Genomic DNA, 21,859 nt, shown 5'->3' on the forward strand with positions numbered 1-21,859 from the left:
CTGTGTGACCTTGGCTCAGTTACCTAACCCCTCTGAGCCTCCACTTCCCTCTCTGTAAAATAGGGTTACAGTCTGTGGGGAGGGGTGGAGATGACTTACAATGACTGTACAGAGTAGGTGTTCAGCAAATAGCACCACAGAGAGGTGATTCAGGCCCTGAGTCAGGCTGCAAGGGTTCCCAGTGTGAGATCCAACACCGACTATCTGTGTGGCCCCAGTGGCCTTAGTCATTTTCCTTCTCTGGATCTCATTTTCCAGATCTGTCACTTGGGGATCATAACAGCACGGATCACTCGAGGTGGTGAGGATTAAAGGGGAGTCCACTTGGTAAGTCCCCCAAAACATGGGCTTCTGTGATTTGGGGTGAGTTCTCCCACTCTTCTACCCAATCCAAGGCCCTTGCTCCATGCCAGGCACACGATAGGGGCTCAGATTGCTGGAGGAACTGAAAATCATTTCTGTGGCCCTTTGGCTGTGGACCCAGAGAACCGAAGCAGCTCCCAGAACACCCTCCCCACCTGGGCCGGCTCTGGGGTGTTTTTCCATCAGACCTCCCGACTTGGTGGAGCCTTGGCCCTGTCACTACCTTTGTGCTGAGTTCAGTGGAGCTGGGATGACAGTGGCTCCTCCAGGAGAGCCCCTCCTCACAGAGGCTGGAGAGGAGGTGGGGAAGGCTGGAGTGGGAATAGAAGCCCCTCCAGAGTCGGCCTCATACCCCAAGGGGAGGAAGTTACTTGTACAGGAGAGCAGGCCTCAAGCTAGCACCACTGCTCCTTGCTGTGTGCCTGTGGACTTGTCTCTCCACCTCTCTGAGCCTCACTTCCTGGACAATGGGCTGTTGATGACATGGGTGGCCCCTAGAATTATTGAGAAGTCGGTGAAGAGTGAAGCATACAGTAAGTGCTCCATAAATGTATAGGCACTGCTGTCTCAGCTTTTCCTATAGAACTCCTGACTTCCACAGATGGGGAAACTGAGGCCCAGAGAGGGCCAGTGACTTGTCCAAGGTCACAGAGTCTGTATCTTACTGGTTCCAGCTGTGGCTTTTTTTTTTTTTTTAAAGATTTTATTTATTTTTATTAGAGAAAGAGGGAGAGAGAGCAAGCACAGGCAGACAGAATGGCAGGCAAAGGCAGAGGGAGAAGCAGGTTCCCTGCCAAGCAAGGAGCCTGATGTGGGACTCGATCCCAGGACGCTGGGATCATGACCTGAGCTGAAGGCAGCTGCTTAACCAACTGAGCCACCCAGGCGTCCCTCCAGCTGTGGCTTTAACCATTCTCCCTGTTCAGTCCCAAAACAACCAGCAGGGTTGGGCTTCTGGGTCAACCAGGCAGGGGTCTCCCTAGAGCAGAGGGGTTGGGTGGCAGGTGGTGGTGGAGAGCAATAGGAACAGCCCCCTTTACCCAGGGCCTTGTTCTCTCCTTAAATCCTACAAACTCTGTGAAAGCGCTATTGTCATCCCCATTTTACAAATGAGGAAACGGAGGCTCAGAGAGGTGACTGTCCCTTGCCTGAGCATACAGTGGAGTAGGAGGCTCTTGACCCCAGCCCCAGATCTGTTTGTTGAACGAAGGAAGTGACAGCCACCAGTCCAAGGACACACAGTGAGTTACATGGTTTCAGGAGTTAGTTGGCCTCCCACACCCGGGAAAGGGAAGTGAGAGGAACACACAAGGTCAGGCGCCTCTGGACTTAGTGTGTTATTAGCAGCTCCCCAAGGGCAGGTGGGAAGGGGCCCTATCACCTATTCCCCTTCCTCCCCCTGAGGGTCCAGTAGCCTCTCGGGGGTGCCCAAAGGGTGTTGGGATGGCTTCTGCAGCCCCAGGGGGCGGGGGGAGCCAGATGGGTAGACTAGGGGCAGCCCTGTCTTCTACCTGCCCCCCCACAGGATGCTCCCCTTCCAGCCGGCTCCACCTCCTCACAGACCGCTACACACGGACCCCAGGCACCACACCCCTTCTCCCTGCCTGGCCCTAGTATATAGTCTGGAGGAGAGTGGGCATGGCACACACCTCCTGAGCCCTCCAGCCTCCAGGGCAAGGGTCCTAGCTACAGGCCGTGCATGCCTATCTGCCTCCAGGGGCACCATCTGTGGCAGGATGGGGGGCATGGCTAAAGGCCAAGGCAAAGAGCAGGTGCACTTAATACAGGCAGGTTCAACAGGCAGGGTCTGAGACCTGCTCGACAGTCTACACCAGATCCACGAGCTGGTCTCAGCATCTCAGCGGCACAGGCATGTCTTATGTATGCATCCGCACTTGAGAGAAGAGAAGCCTGAGGTCTTAGTGGTTCAGCGTCTCCGAATTTCACAGAGGCTCCATCTAGGCCAGAAGGGCTTGCTCTGGCAGCCAGTCTTGTGAATTTGCAATAGTATGATCCTGACGACCATTTATTTATTTATTTATTTATTTATTTATTATTTTTAATTTACTTGACAGACAGAGATCACAAGTAGGCAGAGAGGTAGGCAGAGAGAGGAAGGAAAGCAGGCTCCCTGCTGAGCAGAGAGCCAGATGCGGGGCTCAATCCCAGAACCCTGGGATCATGACCTGAGCCGAAAGCAGAGGCTTTAACCCACTGAGCCCCCCAGGTGCCCCCTGACGACCATTTATTATGCTCTTATTGCATACCCTACACTTTGCTAAGCATTTAAATATGATCTCCTTAAACCTCACAGCAGCCATGAGACAGACTAACGCCATTACTCTCTCCTTTTACTTTTTGGTTTTTTTTGTTTTGGTTTGGTTTTAAGATTTATTTGCTAATTTGAGAGAGAGAGGGAGAGAGAGCACGGGTGAGGGTAAGCAGCAGAGGGAAAAGGGAGAAGACTCCCCACTGAACAGGGAGCTGAAGCAGGGCTCCATCCCAGGACCCTGGGATCAGGACTGAGCCGAAGGCAGATGCTTCACCCACTGAGCACTCAGACATCCATAATCTCTCCATTTTTTTTTAAAGGTTTTATTTATTTATTTGACAGAGAAAGGCACAGTGAGAGAGTGAACACAAGCAGGGGAAATGGGAGAAGGAGAAGCAGACTTCCTGCTGGGCAGAGAGCCCAATGCCAGCCCAATCCCAGGACCCTAGGATCATGACCTGAGCCAAAGGCAGACGCCCAACGACTGAGCCACCCAGGCACCCCTCGTCTCTCCTTTTAAAGGTGAGGAACTGGAGGCACAGAGAGGCAGAGTGACTTGCCCAAGGCCACACAACATCTCTTTGGCAGAGAAGGAAATCAAAACGGGGTCTGCTCATTTGCCAAAGCCTGTGCTCATTGCCAAACTGCTCGAACGGTGCTAAAATGACAGCAGAAAGTCTTGCTCTTTTTCTCAGTCACCTCTGGCTCCCTGACCAAGGAGGAGGAAGAGCTGGCATCCAGTTCTCTCACCCCATCAGCCTCTTCTCCCGGAGGGATGTCACTGTTCCAGGCCCTGGGAAAGTTCTCAGTTTACAGCTGCAAGAAGGCAGCCCTAAGCTGGGGACAAGGAAACTATATTTGCATTCATTTTATTTTATTTTATTTTATTTTATTTGACAGACAGAGATCACAAGTAGGCAGAGAGGCAGGCAGAGACAGGAGAGAGGAGGAAGCAGGCTCCCCGCCAAGCAGAGAGCCCGATGCGGGGCTCGATGCAGGGCTTGATGCGGGGCTGGATCCCAGGACCCTGGGATCATGACCTGAGCTGAAGGCAGAGGCTTTAACCCACTGAGCCACCCAGGTGCCCCTGTATTTTCATCCTTTAAAAGCTGTTTGAGTCCTGGGAGCTTCAGAGAAATAGGGACAGAGGGGGCCATAGATTTCTTCCAGAAATGGTCTCCTTTTCTTTGCACTCCCTGGGTAATTAGTGTTGAGGATCAAGAAAAATGACTGGTCTTTTCTCACTGAACTGGTGGAGGGGAGGGAAGGGGGACAAACATCTGTTCCTAATTCATGGGACAAGGTAATATCTCTGTGGCCCTTGCTTGCCCTGGGTGCTCCAGAAGCCTCTCGGTGTCCTGATCGGTGTAGGGGACAGAGAAACAATCCCTTGCCCCTCGCTGGGCCGTCGGCTACTTGGAACCAAACCATAGAGGTAGCTGCTCAGCCTCTAGTTGGAAGACCACCAGGTTAAAGGGCTATTTCAGAAACCAAAACGCTCAACTTCTGTTTTCTGGGAGTGTCGAGGAGCAGGACGGCAGGATGAATTTATAAATGAAGAGCCAACTTCCTTCCCTCAGTGGTCCTACATGCGGGCGTCCTGAGCCTCAATTTGCTACCTAGTCTGCTCCTTCACATGCCCACCCGCAGGAATAGCCAGAACAGAGCGCAAAGCAGGGTGGTGTCTTGACGATGTCTTTCTGGTTCTTTCTCTGGGCATAAACATGCAGATAATCGTTATTCCATTGTGTGGTTTCTCATATAGGAGGACACATAGAGGGCCCCTGGGGGGCTCAGTCAGGGAAGTGTCCGCCTTTGGCTTGGTTCATGATCCCGGGGTCCTGGGATTGTGTCCCATATCAGGCGCCCTGCTCAGTGGGAAGTCTGCTTCTGCCTCTCCTGCCGCTCCCCTGCTCATGTGCGTGCTCGCTCTCTCTCAAATAAATACATAAAATCCTTTAAAAAGAAGAAGAAGAACGACGTGTGCATGGATTGTTTCCAATTTCCTACTATTGTAAACAATGCTGCAGGGAACACCTTTCTGCCTAACGCCTCTGTGGCACCTGCCATCCTTCCCTTAGACCTGATTCTCAGAAATGGTAGCCTCCCTCCAACGGGAGCCCCACACTGCCTCATAGTCACATCTTCAGGAAGTTGCCTGCCCTGTGGAATCGGGGCTGGCCTGCACAGCGTGTGACTCTCAAAGCTAAATCGTAAACAGCATCTCAGTCTCTGCCTTGGGCTCTTGAATCTCACCATCTGGGGAAGTCAGCTGCTGTGCCATGAGGATACTCCAGCAGCCTGAGGAGGTGCACATGTGATGGGAAACTGAGGCACCTCGCATCAGCAGCCACACCAGCTAACCAGCCATGTGGGTGAAGCAACTTGGAAGGGGTGTGGGATCTCAGTGAAGCCTTCCGCAGAGTGCTGTCCTGGTTTCAGCAGACTGTAATCTTTTTTTTTTTTTTTTTTTTAAGATTTATTTATTTGAGAGAGAGAGAGCAGGGGCAGAGGAAGAGAATCTCAAGCAGACTCCCCATTGAGCACAGAACTCCACACAGGACTCAATCTCACAACCCTGAGATCATGACTTGAGCCAAAACCCAGAGTCGGGTGCTTAACCGCCTGAGCCACCCAGGCGCCCCCGCCTCCAACCTTCTAAGAAGCCCTGACCCAGAACCACATAGCTATGCGGCCCCCAAATTCTCAACCTGCAAGAGCTGATAAATGATTTTGTTTTAAGCCAGTACACTTTTGGGTGATGGATTTTGCAGCCAGAGGTAACTAACAGACAAAGAGTTGAAGACCAGAGCACTTTTAAGAATCATGACAAAGAATGCCATTTCTCCTTTCCTCTTCATTCTGCTGGACTGTCAGCTCTGGCTCTGACGTGGAACTGGTCTGATGATCTAGAGTGACCTCCCCATACGAGTTCCCATCAGCTCTGGGAACATGGAGTATATTTGGGAAGCCCCAAACATGATAAACAGTCATCTCCACGCTGTTCCCTCATGAAGACTGATTTTTGATTAATGGCTGTGGGCATTTCCAGGGAGAGATGGTCACAGCCCGTTAATGTACCAACGAATGCATCAAATAGCCCAAGCCGGCAGCAGAGAAAGCCCAGCCCATTATCAGTTAATTGCCCCTTTCTTTCTTTGGATTCTCAGAAACCTTTTAAGGAGGGTCAGCAAAACCATCTGGCTCATGAAAGAGTATTTCATCAGAGGCCATGCAGCCAGAATGAGGATTATGGTGAGGAAGTCGGCTTCCATTCCTCAGGCTCACGTGCTCTAAAGCTTTCCCCCGTGACGCACAGACCCAGGGAACCCGCTTAGGTACTTGGAGAAATGTTGAGGGTTCCATTCATTTAATCATTAGTATGTTTGGTTAATATTTATTTAGCATCGTAGATGCTCAACAACACTATGTTGAGAACATTCAGAGGTGTGAAAGTCGTGGTCTTTGTGCCTGACGTTGTTCACAAAGGCAGCGAATGAAGTAAAAAGTCCATAGGTGGTGGTGTTCATACCATGTTCCAGTCCCAGCTATAACCACCTACAAGCTGTGTGACCCTGGACAGGTTTTTGTTTATTTTTTAAAATTTTTTTCAATTTATTTATTTTTAGAAAAACAGTATTCATTATTTTTTCACCACACCCAGTGCTCCATGCAAACCGTGCCCTCTATAATACCCACCACCTGGTACCCCAACCTCCCACCCCCCCCGCCACTTCAAACCCCTCAGATTGTTTTTCAGAGTCCATAGTCTCTCATGATTCATCTTTCCTTCCAATTTACCCCAACTCCCTTCTCCTCTCTAACACCCCTTGTCCTCCATGCTATTTGTTATGCTCCACAAATAAGTGAAACCATATGATAATTGAGTCTCTCTGCTTGACTTATTTCACTCAGCATAATCTCTTCCAGTCCCGTCCATGTTGCTACAAAAGTTGGGTATTCGTCCTTTCTGATGGAGGCATAATACTCCATAGTGTATATGGACCACATCTTCCTTATCCATTCGTCCGTTGAAGGGCATCTTGGTTCTTTCCATAGTTTGGCAACCGTGGCCATTGCTGCTATAAACATTGGGGTACAGATGGCCCTTCTTTTCACGACATCTGTATCTTTGGGGTAAGCTTCTGCACAGCAAAGGAAACAGTCAAAAAAACAAAGAGGTAACCCACAGAATGGGAGAAGATATTTGCAAATGACAGTACAGACAAAAGGTTGATATCCAGGATCTATAATGAACTCCTCAAACTCAACACACATGAAACAGGCAAACATATCAAAAAATGGAAAAAGATATGAACAGACACTTCTCCAATCAAGACATACAAATGGCTATCAGACACATGAAAAAATGTTCATCATCATTAGCCCTCAGGGAGATTCAAATTAAGACCACATTGAGATATCACCTTACACCAGTTAGAATGGCCAAAATTAACAAAACAGGAAACAACATGTGTTGGAGAGGATGTGGAGAAAGGGGAACCCTCTTCCACTGTTGGTGGGAATGCAAGTTGGTGCAGCCTCTTTGGAGAACAGTGTGGAGATTCCTCAAGAAATTAAAAATAGAACTTCCCTATGATCCTGCAATTGCACTCCTGGGTATTTACCTGGACAGGTTTCTATACCTCTCTGAGACTCTGTTTTCTCTTCTAAAAAGGAGAAGATAATAATAGTATCTGTTCGCATGATTTGAGGATTAAAGGAGATAGGCATGTGAAAGGATCATTATGGGCCCTAGAGCTTGGCATGGGTTTAACCACTGCGGAGAGTGTAATTGTTAATAATAAAAGGTCCCACAGCACCACAGATAAGCCCACATTACAAATAAGACAGACCCTGGGGCACCTGGGTGGCCCAGCCAGTTAAGCGTCCAGTTTTTTATTTCTGCTCAGGTCGTGATCTCAGGGTCCTGAGATGGAGCCCTGCATTGGGCACCCTGCTCAGCAGGGAATGTCCTTGAGATTCTTTCTCTCTCCCTCTGCCCCTCTGCCCCTCTGCTTGCATTCTCTCTCTCTCTCTCTCTCTCTCAAATAAATAAATAAACCTTAAAAAAAAACCAAAAAAACCCAAATTTGAATCCCAAATGTGTGCCATGGATCAAATGCCTTCACCCCTCTGAGTTTTGGTTTCTGTTTTCTTTTTTAAGATTTTATCTATTTATTTGAGAGGCAGAGAGTGAGCAAGTGAGGGAGAGAGCACAAGCTGAAGTAGGGGCAGAGGGAGAGGGAGAACCAGGCTCCCCACTGAGCAGGGAGCCCGAAGCGGGGCTTGATCCCAGGATCCTGGGACCATGACCTGAGCCAAAGGCAGACGCCTAACTGACTGAGCCACCCAGGTGCCCCTCAGCCTTGGTTTCTTGATCCATGCAAAAGGTCTAATCGATGCTCCTCACAGGGCTGTTGTGCAGATTAAGGAAAGCAACGCGTGCATCTAGGTGTTCAGCACACAGGAGACCCACAATACATGGCAGCTATTTCTATTAGCAGGGAAGATGGTCAGAAAAGAAAATCGTTGCAATATAGTATGACAAATGATGTAGAAAAGGCCTTTCGGTGGGTTTTGAGGTATGGGTGTGGATTTCTGAGGAAGCAACTGGAAGTCCGTTTGTGTACTAGCACCTTAAAGAACAAGTCCTCCTTTGAATTTGGGGCAGGAACTCTGGCTTCAGGGGTAGGACCCTGTGTGGCGAGCCTGTGCTCCTGGAAGCCCGGAGCAATCAGGTTGTTATTTAGAGTCTGTCAGATCAGGGCACCTGGGTGGCTCTATTGGTCGGGCATCTGCCTTCGGGTAGGGTCATGATCTCGGGGACCCAGGATGGAGCCCCATGTTGGGCTCCCTGCTCAGGGGGGAGTCTGCTTCTCCTTCTCCCTCTGCCCCAACCCCCCAGCCTGGTTCATTCTTTCTCTCTCACTCAAAAAAAAAGAAAAAGAAAAAGAAAAAAAAGGCTGTCAGACCAGGGGAGCCTGGGTGGTACAGTCAGCTAAGCATGCGATTCTTGGTTTCTACTCAGGTCACAATCTCAGGTGAGATCGAGTCCCACTCAGCATCTGCTGAGGTTTTTTGTTGTTGTTGTTTTTATTTTATTTGTTGGGGCACCTGGGTGGTTCAGTGGGTTAAGCATCTGCCTTCAGCTTGGGGTCCTGAGATCAAGCCCCGGGTCAGGCTCTCTGCTCAGCGGGGAGCCTGCTTCTCCCACCCCCTCTGTCTGCCGCTCTGCCTATTTGTGCTCTCCCTTTCTCTGTCAAATGAATAAAAATTTAGAAAAAGATTTTATTTATTTATTAGAGGGGGGAGAGAGAACTAGAGAGAGAACACGTGAGTGAGCATATGAGTGAGTTCATGAGTGAGCATGGGCAGGGGGAGAGGCCGAGGGAGAAGCAGACTCCCCACCGAGCAGGGAGCCTGACTGGGGCTCAATCCCAGGACCCCGAGATCATGACCTGAGCTGAAGGCAGATGCTTAACCGAATGAGTCACCCAAGCGCTCCTGCTGAGATTCTTTCCCTTCCTCCGTCACTCCCTTTACTAGTGCTCTCTCAAATAAATAATTTTTAAAAAGAAAAAAAAAAGAGTCTGTCAGACCAAGGTCCAAAATTCAGCTCCACCCTTGACTTAGCCAAGTGAAATTAATCAGTGCAGTTAAATCCATTTGCTTCTCAATGTCTTCAGCTGTAAAATGCTGCCAGTGATGGCGGTGGTATGTGCTGAGCGCTGGCTGTGTCAGACCTTGTTTTAAGTACTTTGCATTCACGAATGCACTGAGTCTTCATGACAACTCCGTGAAGAAGGTGCTATTATCATCTCCCCATTTTACAGATGGGCAAGTTGTGGCACAGGGAAGTTAAGTCACTTACCAGTAAGCGGCTAAGACTGGTTGTAAACCCAGGTCCTCAGGGTCCTCAGCCAGTGCTCTGAACATTTTAACTCTGCAGCTTTCCATCCACATGACATGGTTTGGGAGAGGATAAAATCAGATGATACGCACATAAAATGCTAAACGCAGAGTCTACAATATATTTTTGGTGTACCCTGGGAAGGGAGCTCCTGGCATTTTCCACCATTCTTTGCAAGCCTGTCTTTTCCAAGGAAGGTATTTTTCCATCCCTACATATTTTAGAAAGGTCGTACACACCCCCTGCCCTTGCTGGCCGTCAGATATACAGAGCAGGACGCAGAGAGGATGGGTGAACATTTGAGGGCTCCCCAACTCAGTGAATCGTGAGTTCTCAAAGAGCCTGCATCCCCTAGCTTGCTGGGTGGGTCTTCCTGCCATGCTCCAGGCTGGACATATTTCCATGGAGCTTCTGAGCAGTCGAGTATATATGTCCACCAAGCTAATGACGCCAAGGGCATGGCCAGGGTCTCCTAGCAGACCACTGAACACAGGCCTTGAATACAGCCTCATCAGCTGTCTTATTACTTATTGTTTCTGCTTTAGGGACTAGAGAAGGCAGAGGGAGCCTCATTGCATGGTATAGGAGAAAGAGACCAAGCCTTGACTTCATGGCCTTGGGCAAGCTTCTCCAAGCTTCCATTTCCTTGTGTGTAGAGTGGGAGGATAAGGGCTATGTATCAGTTAACTACTGCTGTGTAACAAACCACCCCAAAGTGTTAGCGGCTTAAAGCAACATATATTATTTAGCTTGGTGGTGGGTTTGCTCTTTTGTCTGTGGTCATTTGGACGGTCAGTCATGGCTGGATGGTGTAGGGTGCCCTCTCTCAAATGTCTGCTGATTGGTGGCTGCTGGCTGGGGGAGACAGGATGTGTCTGGGTCATAAGGCTGTTATTATCCAGCAGGCTAGCTGCTTCTTCCTGGGTTTTTTCACAGGGTGGCTGGGATCCAAGTACAGCAAGAGAGGGTAAGCTCCATACACAAATAATTTGCAAGTCATTGCATGTGTCATATTTGCTCGTGTCCCATTGGCCAAAGCCAGTGCCATGGTCAAGACCTGAGTCAGAGTGGAGAGCAACTGCAGGGACAGGGACGGGGCTGGATGGAAGAGAATAATTTGTAGCCATTTTTGCAATCTTACCTCAGTGACCCTGCCAGGGATATCAGGAAGAACAAACGAAAAAGGACACGGTTCTCAGTAGTAACTAAGTTAATAGAAATCACTTATTGGCTTGGAGTAGCAGCTCAAAACAGGTTGAATGAATAATCCTCACTTTCCAGGGGAGGGAACTGCTGTTCACAGAAGTTGATCATTTAATCAGGGTCACACAGCTAATTCTTGAAAACAACTGCACTCAGAACCCAGGGCTGTCTGATTCCAAAGGTCATAGCCGTCCCTGTGGCTGTTTTCCCCAGCACGTGCGATTCAGTTCAAACATTAATAGGAGCTAAGAGAAGCCTCTATCTGGGTTACAAACCCGGTTTCTCCTGTCCGACCATGAAGGTCTGGCCTCATTATTTGAAAGAAGCCAGCTGACTCCTGCTTGCTGTCTGTAGTCCAAAACTGGAGTACAGCTGAGCCTGGCACAAAGCAGAAACCAGGGAGCATTTGCTTAAATCCAAGAGAGTGACGCTTCTTCCCATAAGAAGCGGTGTTTGCATGCAGAAACCAAGGGAGAGCTGCTTTGGCTCCCACAGGGTAAATAATGCCTTCCTGTGACTGACGTTCTGGGGGCAGGAATCTCTCTGTTTCAGAGGGCTGTTCCCCCTTTTCAGCTTTCCTTTGGGAGAAATCATTTCCTCACCTCTCAGAAAGGGACTTGGCACTTCCTTGGGGAGAAAACAGATGATCCTCTCTCTTGCTCTTCGGCTTGGGAAAGGCAACAGCTGCCAGGGAGCTGTGATCAAAACCTGTAAAAGAAAAGGGAATATATTCCAAACCACCTGAGAAAGGAGCTCCTGTGCTCCCCCCTCCCACCCCCCTCGAGGGCTCCAAGCCTACTGTGATTTACCCTGGTGTGTTCAGGGATTCTCCACCCTGTAGGATAGCATCTGTAGGAGAGCATCCCATCCTGCATGTCCCAAGTGTAGCTCTGACGCTGGAGAGTGTGAACACGTGGGCACTTTCGACTGGTTTCTTTGCTTTTGTTTCTATCTGGAAGTTTCCATAATTAAACAACAACAACAGCAACAAAACCCAAAAAACAGCAGTAACTCAGCAATTTGGAAGCAGAGGCTGCAGAGGGGAGAAGGCAGGTGCTGAAGTCAGAAACATGCAAGACAGAGCTATATAATCTCAGTTCCTTCCCCTTCTAAAGCCTCAGTTTCCCCTTCTGTAAAACAAGCATGATTGTAGGCCCTCTCTGCTAGGATTGCCGTGAGGATCTCCCGAGATTTTTCCTGCAAAACCCCAAGCCCAGTAAGACAGTAAAGCTGCCCATGTCTGTGCTAAGGTCTCTCTGCCTTGCTGTTGTTGGCATCTGGGGCCTCATACTTTCTCGTTGTGGGGTGGGATGGAGGCTGTCCTGTACTTTGCTGACATTTGGCATCATTCCTGGCCATCTCATAGTTGTGGCCGCCAAAAATGTGTCCAGATACCGTCTGATGTACCCTGGGGGCAGGGGTGGGGTGTGTAATTGCCCCAGCTGAGAACCCAGGTCTAAGCCTTTATCTTTGTTGCTAATTAACAGTAATCCCCTTACCATGTGGAGGAACACGGGCCAAGGTAGACTGGGGGTGTGTTGCTAATACCCCGGTAAATGACACAGGTAATTGCCCCCACAACGGGATTTACATGGGCGAGTGCGTGGGTTTTTTGGGTACCCAGAGTCATATCTGAATTTTGAAAAATCTTCAAGGAGCTTGGGGATCTTGACAGAACACCTTGAATATACAGAATTCTTTCACCCTCTTCGAGAAGGTAACATTTTAAAAATTTCAAACCATTGAATGCCCTTCATAGAGATGTGAGAAAATACGGAACAGGAAATAGAAACAGGAAACTCACTCATAACTTGAATGCTGTTGTTCAGAGAGAATTTCTATTACTGTGGGGGTGTGTGTATCCATAGAAATGGGACATAAATGCTTTCTGACCTGCCTTTTTCATTTAACAGCACATCTGGGGCAGCCTTCCATATGGTCAAGCTACCAATCGTCTTCTACAAAATTCTTTTCTAGTTCCTGCATAACCACTCATGGCTCCCCGTGGGCTGAGGGATAGTCAGGCTTCACAGGGGAAAAGGTTGAGGTCATATTTGCAGCAAACCAGTCCTTTGTTGATGTTATCTGTGCAGGTGGGGGCCGGGGACGACAGACCTCATATAGGAGGAAGGCAAAGGTTGGATTCTGGGAAGTCCTATTTGCCTCTAGTATGAGGAACAGACATTTTTGGCGGCTGTTCATTCTTTCCAGGGCCTGACCTCAGCCTGTCTTTCTGGTCATACCCCCCATTTATTGCATTCTGTCCCATTACTGCACTGGAATGTATTTACCTATCCTCTGGTTTCCATCAAGGGTTGTTTCCTGAGCAAAGAACAATGAATGTCCTGACCCATATATGCTCAATCCTCATTATTGGCGGACTTCATATTTGCAAATTCGACTACTTCTCAAAAATTTCTTTGCAGCCCCAAAAGCCACACCTGGAGTGCTGTTGGAGTCATTCATGGGCACGTGCATGTGCAGATTGGAGGAAATGTTAGTCATCCAGCATGCCTGCCACCGGCTGAGGTCCAGCAAGGCAACAATGTTCGGCCCTCTTTTTTTTTTTATTTTTTTTTTTAAAGATTTTATTTTATTTATTTGACAGAGAGAGATTACAAGTAAGCAGAGAGGCAGGCAGAGAGAGAGAGAGAGGAGGAAGCAGGCTCCCTGCTGAGCAGAGAGCCGATGCGGGACTCGATCCCAGGACCCTGAGATCATGACCTGAGCCGAAGGCAGCGGCTTAACCCACTGAGCCACCCAGGTGCCCAATGTTCGGCCCTCTTATTTCAGCTCTCCTAATGTTAGCATGTGTCCTTTCACTGTATACTTAGTATTTGTGTGCATTTTTGACATGGGTATGCATACAGGGCTTGATCTGCTATTTAATATGGCCCCCAAGTGTAGGGCTCAAGTGTAGTCTAGGATTCCTAAGTGGCAAGGAGGCTGCAGTGTGCCTTAGGGAGTGTTTGCGTTAGATAAGCTTTGTTCAGACATGAGTTACAGGGCTATTGGCTGTGAGTTCAATGTTAGTGAATCAACTATATAAATATATATTAATGAACAATGTATATATTAAATAAGGTGCCTTCAAACAGAAACACACATAAAACAAGGTTTTATATATATATATAAAATATACTATTATATATTATATTATACTTTATTATATATTTTAATGAATTTAATAATACATTAATAAATCATTAATTATAAATTGTATCATATTTATATATATATAAATATCTAAATATATAACATAATATCTAAATATATAACATAGAATATATAATATATAATTATATATAATATAATAATATGAATAAATTATATTGTTTGATATATTTGATTTTATTAAATTTAATTAAAAATCTATTATTCAGGGGCACCTGGGTGGCTCAGTGGGTTAAAGCCTCTGCCTTCGGCTCAGGTCATGGTCCTAGGGTCCTGGGATCGAGCCCTGCATTGGGCTCTCTGTGCAGCAGGGAGCCTGCTTCCCCCTCTCTCTCTGCCTGCCTCTCTGCCTACTTGTGATCTCTGTCTGTCAAATAAATAAATAAAATCTTTTAAAAAAATCTATTATTCAATATTTAATATATTAGTATATTTACTATAGAAAACATAATAATAAATTAAAAGGTCAATAAATTGTAATGATACATATTTTATTTTAATTATATAAGTATTATATTACATATAATATTTTATATCTAATACAATTATATATAAGTTTTATATATATATTATGTTTTTTAAAAATTTTATTTATTTATTTGTCAGAGAGAGAGAACACAAGCAGGCAGAGTGGCAGGCAGAGGCAGAGGGTGAAGCTGGCTCCCCGCTGAGCAAGGGGCCCAATGCAGGACTTAATCCCAGGCCCCTGGGATCACAACCTGAGTGGAAGGCGGCCACTTAACTGACTAAGCCACCCAGGTGTCCCAAAACAAGGTTATATATCGATTGGTTGATGAAATGCCATGACCATGGCCTGCAGGAACCTAGCCCTGTATGTCCCCTAGGAGCAAGGATTCAATATTCAGTAATGAAGTGTTTGTGGTGACTTTATTATAGAGTATGACAATAGTAAATAATGGGAATTGAGTGTATCGTTGCATCCAACCATGATTATGGCCTTAGGATAAATTTCTGAGAATGGAGTTACTGAGCTTAAGTAGAATAGCCCTACTGAGAGGTCTTTTGAGTTTGTATCAGTTAGCTCTGATTATGCAACAAACCTCAGTTTCCCCTGTAAAATAGAGATAAGAAAAACCATATTAATTTTCATCTGCTTAGGATCGGGACGCCTGGGTGGCTCAGTTGGTTGGACGACTGCCTTCGGCTCAGGGCGTGATCCTGGAGTCGCGTGATCCTGGAGTCCCGGGATCGAGTCCCACATCGGGCTCCCAGCTCCATGGGGAGTCTGCTTCGCTCTCTGACCTTCTCCCCTCTCATGCTCTCTCTCACTGTCTCTCTCTCTCAAATAAATAAATAAAATCTTTAAAAAAAAAAAAATTTTCATCTGCTTAGGATGAATAGTCGTGGAGCTAGAGCCTGGCAAGTTGGTAACACTGGGCCTGGTGAGAAGTAAGTACATGCTTAATAAGTACCAATTCCTTTAGAGTATTTATTTGTATTCAGGATCTGGGGCAGGGGCTCTCACAAACATAATTTCAGGTTAGCATCACATTTTCTTGCCCAGTGAAGAGATAAGGAAACTGAGGCCCCAGGAAGTGATGTGATTCACCTAAGATCCCAGGGTCAGGAGGACCTGTAGCAAGGCCGGTCATTACACCAAGGCTTCTACCATCAGCTCAGTCCATCCTGGGGATCTTGCATGGACTCAGTCCTAGCATAGGCTGGGCCCTGTGCCAAGTGTGCAAACCATTTTCTCATGGATGCTCCCACGTCATGAGGTGGTGTCAGAGGAGGCTGAGTAGGGAGTGGGGATGTTCATCCCCGCTGGGTGGTCATGAGGCCATCCCCCCATTGGCATCGGTGGAGACCACAGGAGGAGTCTAGATTTCTACCCCCACCTGATGAGATGATGTGCATGTCTCTCTCCACTAGGGTGGCCTCAGAGGAGTCATAATAGAGAGGCAGGAGTTTTGCCACTATCTGATATAGTCCTCAATGTATGTAGAGAAAATCTTTAAGACAGTTGTATAACAAACAGAGCTGACATAAAGGGAAATACATTTGCTATACTTCACTTGTACTGGTAAAATGACACTGGTAGATGGTGAACACATCTATAGATATATAGAGATAGATAAATAGATACAGGCTCATCCTATCTATCATGTAATACTTAGAACAACCACTAAAAAAAAGCCCCACACAGAAATAAACTAAAAAATACTAGGGATAGATCAAAATGGAATTTTTTTAAAAAGTTCAAGTAACCCACAAGAAAGCAGAAAAAAGAAAATAAGACAAATATAAAGTAGAACAATCACAAAATAAAATGTCAGATTAAGCTCTAATGTATCATTGCCTTAAATGTAAATAGTCTAAATGCACTAATTAAGAGATGGAGATTGGATAAAAAAAATATGAACCAACAATATGCAACCTATAAGAAACTCACTTCAAATATATCAGTATAGGCAGGTTGAAAGTAAAAGGAAGGAAGAAGATATACTATGGAAACAGTAATCAAAGGAATTCAGGGTGACCATGTTAATATCAGATAAAGTATATTTCAGAGCAAAGAAAACTATCAGGCAGAGAGGGATACTCTATAATGATAAAAGATTGTTAGGTCTTCCCCCAAGAAGACCTAACAATCTTAAATGTGTATACACCAAACAACAGGACTGCAGAACATGTGAAGCAAAAACTGATAGAATTGAAAGGAGAAATAGACAAATCCATCCTTATAGTTTAAGATTTCAACATGCCTCTCTCAACAATCAAAAGAACAACTTAAAAAAATCAGCAAGGACATTATCAACTGACAGGCTCTGATTGGCATTTGTAGAACACTCTGTTGAAGCACAACAGGACACACATTCTTTTCAAGTACCCACAGAACACATACCAACACAGACTAGATCCTGGACCATTAAAAAGAAACTCAGGAGATGCCAAGTGGAGTGTGTGCATTTTTGATAACTATGTACATCTGTTGACTGTACAGTTTGAAATACTAGTGTTTTTTTTCCCATTAGGTTTTATAAAAATGCAAAAACAAATCTTTGGGGCACTTAGCTGGCTCATTGGGTAAAAGCATGAGACTCTTGATGTCAGGGTCGTGAGTTCAAGCCCCATGTTGGGTGTGAAGCCTACTTAATTAAGATTGAAAAAATTCTAAGAAAAGAAGCTTCAACAAATTTAAAAAGAATTAAATAAACTGTACAGTGTGTCCTCTGATCATGATGCAACCAAATTAGAAGTAGTACCAGAAAGATAACAGGATAATCTCCAAACACTTCAAAACAAAATAACACACTTATAAATAATTCATGAGTCAAAGAGGAAGTCTTCAGGGCAATTTAAAAATACATTGAACTGAATGAAAATGACAATACAACATCAAAATGTGCAGCACACAGCTAAAGCAGTACTGAGAAGGAATCCTATAGTACTAAATGCATATATCACAAATGAAGTACTAAATACATATAGTAGATAAAGTCTCATATCAATAATCTAAGCTCCTACTTCAAAAACCTAGAAAAAGAGGAGCAAAATAAGCCCAAAGTGAGCAGAAGGAAGGAAATAATAAAGAGCACCAATCAATGAGATGGAAAATAAAAAACAATAAGAAAATCAGTGAAATGAAGAGCAGTTCCTTGGAAGGATTAGTAAAATTGATAAATCTCTAACACTAACTAAGAAAACAAGAAAAGAAGAAGACACGACTTACCAATATCAGGAATGAAATAGGAGCTATTACTACAGATTCTCTAGGCATCAAAAGATAATAAGAACGCTCTACAAACAACTCTATCCACATAAATTTAGCAATTTAAGTGCAGTGGGCCAATACCTTAAAAAAACACAAACTACCATAAGTTACCCAATATGGAATAGATAATTTGAATAGCAAAAAAACTATTAAGGAAATTGAATTTGTAATTTAACTGCTCCCCCTCAAAAACAAAAAAAAGTCTAGATCCATATGGTTTCAGTGGAAAAGCCTACCCAACATTTAAAGAATTAACAGCAATCTACACAATCTCTTCCAGAAAATAGAAGAGAAGATAAACACACCCCACCTCATTTTATTAAGGCAGTGTTACTCTGCCTTATCAAAACCAGGCAAAGAGTACAAAAAAGGGAAACTACAGATCAATATCCCTCATTAGTTTAAAAACAAACATGCTTAAAAACACATTAGCAAATAGAATTCAGCGACATGTAAAAAGAATTAAGCACCATGACCAAGTGGAATTTATTACAGGGATACAAGGCCAGGTCAGTATTCAAAAATCAGTCAGTGTAACCTGCCATGGTAATAGGCTAGAACAGAAAAATCATATAATCATATCATTTGATGTAAAGAAAACAGTTGACAATATTCAAACCTATTCATCATAAGAACTCTTTCAAAAAGTAAGAATAAAGGGGGAACTTTATTATTATCAAAAATAAAACTTTATTATTAAAATACTAAACTAAACTTTCACAACTTGATGAAGAGTCTGTACAAAGAAAATCTATAGCTAATATCACAGTTCATGAAGGAAGACTAAAGGCTCTGCCCTGAAGTCAGGAATAAGGCAAGGATGTTTGCTCTTACTATTTAGTCAACATAGTACTAGAAGTTCTAGCCAGTGCAATAAGGCAAGAAAGGGGAATACAGGCATAAAGATCAGAGAAGAAAAAATAAAACTATCCCTCTTTATAGATGACATGATGGTCTGCATAGAAAATCCCAAGGAATCTACAAAACACTTCCTGGAACTAATAAGTGAGTTCAACAAAATTGCAGGATACAAGTTAAACATACCAAAAAAAAAAAAAAAAAAAAAAAAAAGAGTTGTATTTCAATACCCTACTAAGGAACTCATAGACACTGAAATTTAAAAATACAATGCTATTTATAATCATAAAAAATAACTTAGGTGTAAATCTCACAAAACATGTACAGGGTTTATATACTAAAACCACACAACACAATGAAAGAAATCATATGATATTATGGATTGAAAAATAGTATAGTAAAGCTGCTGTCATTTCTTCCCAAACTGATATATGGGTTTAACAATTCCTATAAAATCTCAGATTTTTTGTGCAGATGTAAACAAGATTATTCTAAAATTTATATGGAAAGGCAGTGAAATTAGAATAACTAAAACATTTCTTAAAAAGAATAAAGCGGGGGGCGTCTGAGTGACTCAGTCAGTTAGGTATCTGCCTGTGGCTCAGGTCATGATCCCGGGGTTCTGGGATTAAGTCCCACATTGGGCTCCCTGCTCGGTGGGGAGCCTGCTTCTCCCTTTCCCTCTGCTGCTCCCCCTGCTTGTGGTCTCTCACTCTCTCTGTCAAATAAATAAATAAAATCTTTAAAAAAAACAAAAAATTTATTCAACAAAATTATACTTGGCTGGCTCAGTGAGAAGGGCATGTGACTCTTGATCTCTGGGTGGTGAGTTTGAGCCCTGCATTAGGTATAAGGATGACTAAAAATAACTAAATAAACTTAAAAAAAGAATAATTTGACATGGAACATGGAATTCTTAGATTTAATACCAAAAATGTGATCCAAAAAAGGAAAATCAACAAACTGAATAACAAAATTAAAAATATTTTCTCCACAAAAGACTATATTAAGGGGATGAAAAAAATACTACCTACTGGGAAAAAATTTTGGAAACCACATATTCAAAAGAGGATTAGTATGTAGAACATAAAAAGAACTCTCAAACTTAACAGTCAAAACACAAAAGTCTCAGTAAAAAAAATGGGCAAAAGACAAGAAGAGAGAAATGGATGGTAACTAAGCATATGAAAAGATTTCAGGGGTTGGGTGGCTCAGTCAGCTAAGCATGCAACTCGGTTTTGGCTCAGGTCATGATCTTAGAGTCCTGAGATCAAACCCCACATCGGGCTCCGTGCTCAGCAAAGAGTCTGTTTCTCTCCTTCTGCTACTCATCCCCCCCTCCTCTTTGCTTGCTCTTTCTCTTTCTCTCAAAATAAATAAAATAAAATCTCTTGTGTGTGTGTGTTTTTAAGAGATTATTTATTTATTTGACAGAGAGAGACACAGCGAGGGAGGGAACACAAACAGGGGAAGTGGGAGAAGGAGAAGCAGGCTCCCTGCTGAGCCGAGAGCCCAATGTGGGGCTCAATCCCAGGATGCCGAGGTCAGGACCCAAGCTGAAGGTAGATGCTTAATGACTGAGCCACCCAGGGACCCCTCTTTTTTTTTTTTTTTTTTAAATAAATGAAAGAGTTCAAAATTGTTACCCACTGGAGAAATGCAAATTAAAACCACAATGAGATACCACTATATATCCATAAGAATGGCTAAAATAAATAATAATGACAACACCAAATGCTGGTGAAGATGAGAGAAACTGGATCGTGTATGGATTTCTGTTTTGTTTTTTTTTAAAGATTTTATTTATTTACTCGACAGAGATCACAAGTAGGCAGAGACAAAGAGAGACAGAGAGGGAAGCAGAGAGCCCAATGTGGGGCTTGATCCCAGGACACTGGGATCATGACCTGAGCTAAAGGCAGAGGCTTTAACCCACTGAGCCACCAAACCTGGATTTCTGGTTTGATAGGGGTATAAAACGGTACAGCCACTCTGGGGAATAGTCTGGCAGTTTCTTAAAATACTAAACATACAATTATCATACGACCCAACCATGGTACTATGTGGCAAATATTTTTTTTCATAGAGAAATAAAAATGTATGTTTACACAAAAACCTGATGAGATTACTCTAGAGGTTTCTAGTCTCTCATGTATTTAATATTATTATTTGTTAATGCTTCCACTGGGCTAATTCACTCAGCTTCCAGGTTGCCTGGGCAACCCAAGACTAATGTCCCCATTTGGTACAAAGAGAAACCAGAAACACGAAGTGCTGAGGAGCTCCAAATGCAGGCTTCCTAATCCTTTATTCTGCATACATGAGCCGGGGCACCTGTGGCATGTAGCATTCGGAATCACTCTTTTATTTTTGCTGATCATTCAATTCCCCTTCATCTAGCACATGTCTTAGGTCATTTCAGTAACTACTGGCAAAAGACTCTAAAACCCAGCATCTCACCTTGGACTGGAGTCCCTTCATTTAAGGGCCAGCTCAGGCAGAGCCAAGATTACCTTCAGACTCCCAGTGACTTGTCTGTGGATTCAAGAACAGTGAGATGCTGGGTTTTCTCCAGGCAAAGGGTTGCACAATCTTCCTGCTCTTTCTGGGAGTAGCAGCTCTCAGGTGACCACATCCAGGGCAGGTGTGGGGTGTGGGGTGGGGTGGGGTGGTGAGATAGCCTTGTTTCTTGTGTAAGAATCACCACTCCCAACCCAGGGATAAAACTAGGAATTGAAACAGGCACCCAGAAGGCAAAGGCCTCGGGAACTTTCTTTCTCAATGTAGTCCAGTCCTCTCTGGTACTGTCATCTGGGGGAAATTGGTGTCATGGAAAATTTTACTTCTGATTTCATCATTGAGAAAACTGGGCTAAGTGAATCAACAAGTTTTAAACATCTGCGTGTGACAGGCACTGTGCAGGACGCTTTGCTGTGCCTTAATTCACTGAATCTAGATCTTTGAATATTTAAAACCCCACCCCGAAGTAAGCATTTGGATGAACCCCACCATATAGATAAAGAGAGTAAGGCCAGAGAGGGGAAAATGACTTGCCCAAGGTCACGAGGTGGGTACGTAGAGGAGCTTGAAGCTAAGGCCAAGGCCACCAGGATCCAAAGTCGCTGTTTTTTTCTATTCTTTTTTGCTGCCATAGAGGCAGTTTAATGGACTAACCCACAGAGGGTCCAGAGTTCTGCCATTAGAGGGATATGGCTTTTATCTTTAGCTCTGCCTGGCTCAAGTTGTGTGACCTTGAGCAATTAATTTCTTATTTTCTTCATCTTTATAGATGGGGATTAAGAATCATTTCTGCAGGGACACCTTGGTGGCTCAGTCGGTT

The 21,859-nt window shown here is 44.6% G+C and overlaps 1 long non-coding RNA gene across 1 annotated transcript; it reads right to left on the reverse strand.

Annotated features, from left to right (window-relative positions):
* Positions 1-6,749: 6,749 nt before the first annotated feature.
* Positions 6,750-21,060, reverse strand: LOC122902043. The gene is made up of 4 exons (XR_006383730.1): positions 20,980-21,060; positions 11,354-11,459; positions 9,510-9,587; positions 6,750-6,780 (listed from the first exon to the last, which is right to left on the reverse strand). It is a non-coding gene; the product is annotated as an uncharacterized LOC122902043 (long non-coding RNA).
* Positions 21,061-21,859: the final 799 nt, after the last annotated feature.

Source organism: Neovison vison, chromosome 3 (genome assembly GCF_020171115.1).
Source record: "Neovison vison isolate M4711 chromosome 3, ASM_NN_V1, whole genome shotgun sequence".
NCBI classification, from domain to species: domain Eukaryota; kingdom Metazoa; phylum Chordata; class Mammalia; order Carnivora; family Mustelidae; genus Neogale; species Neogale vison.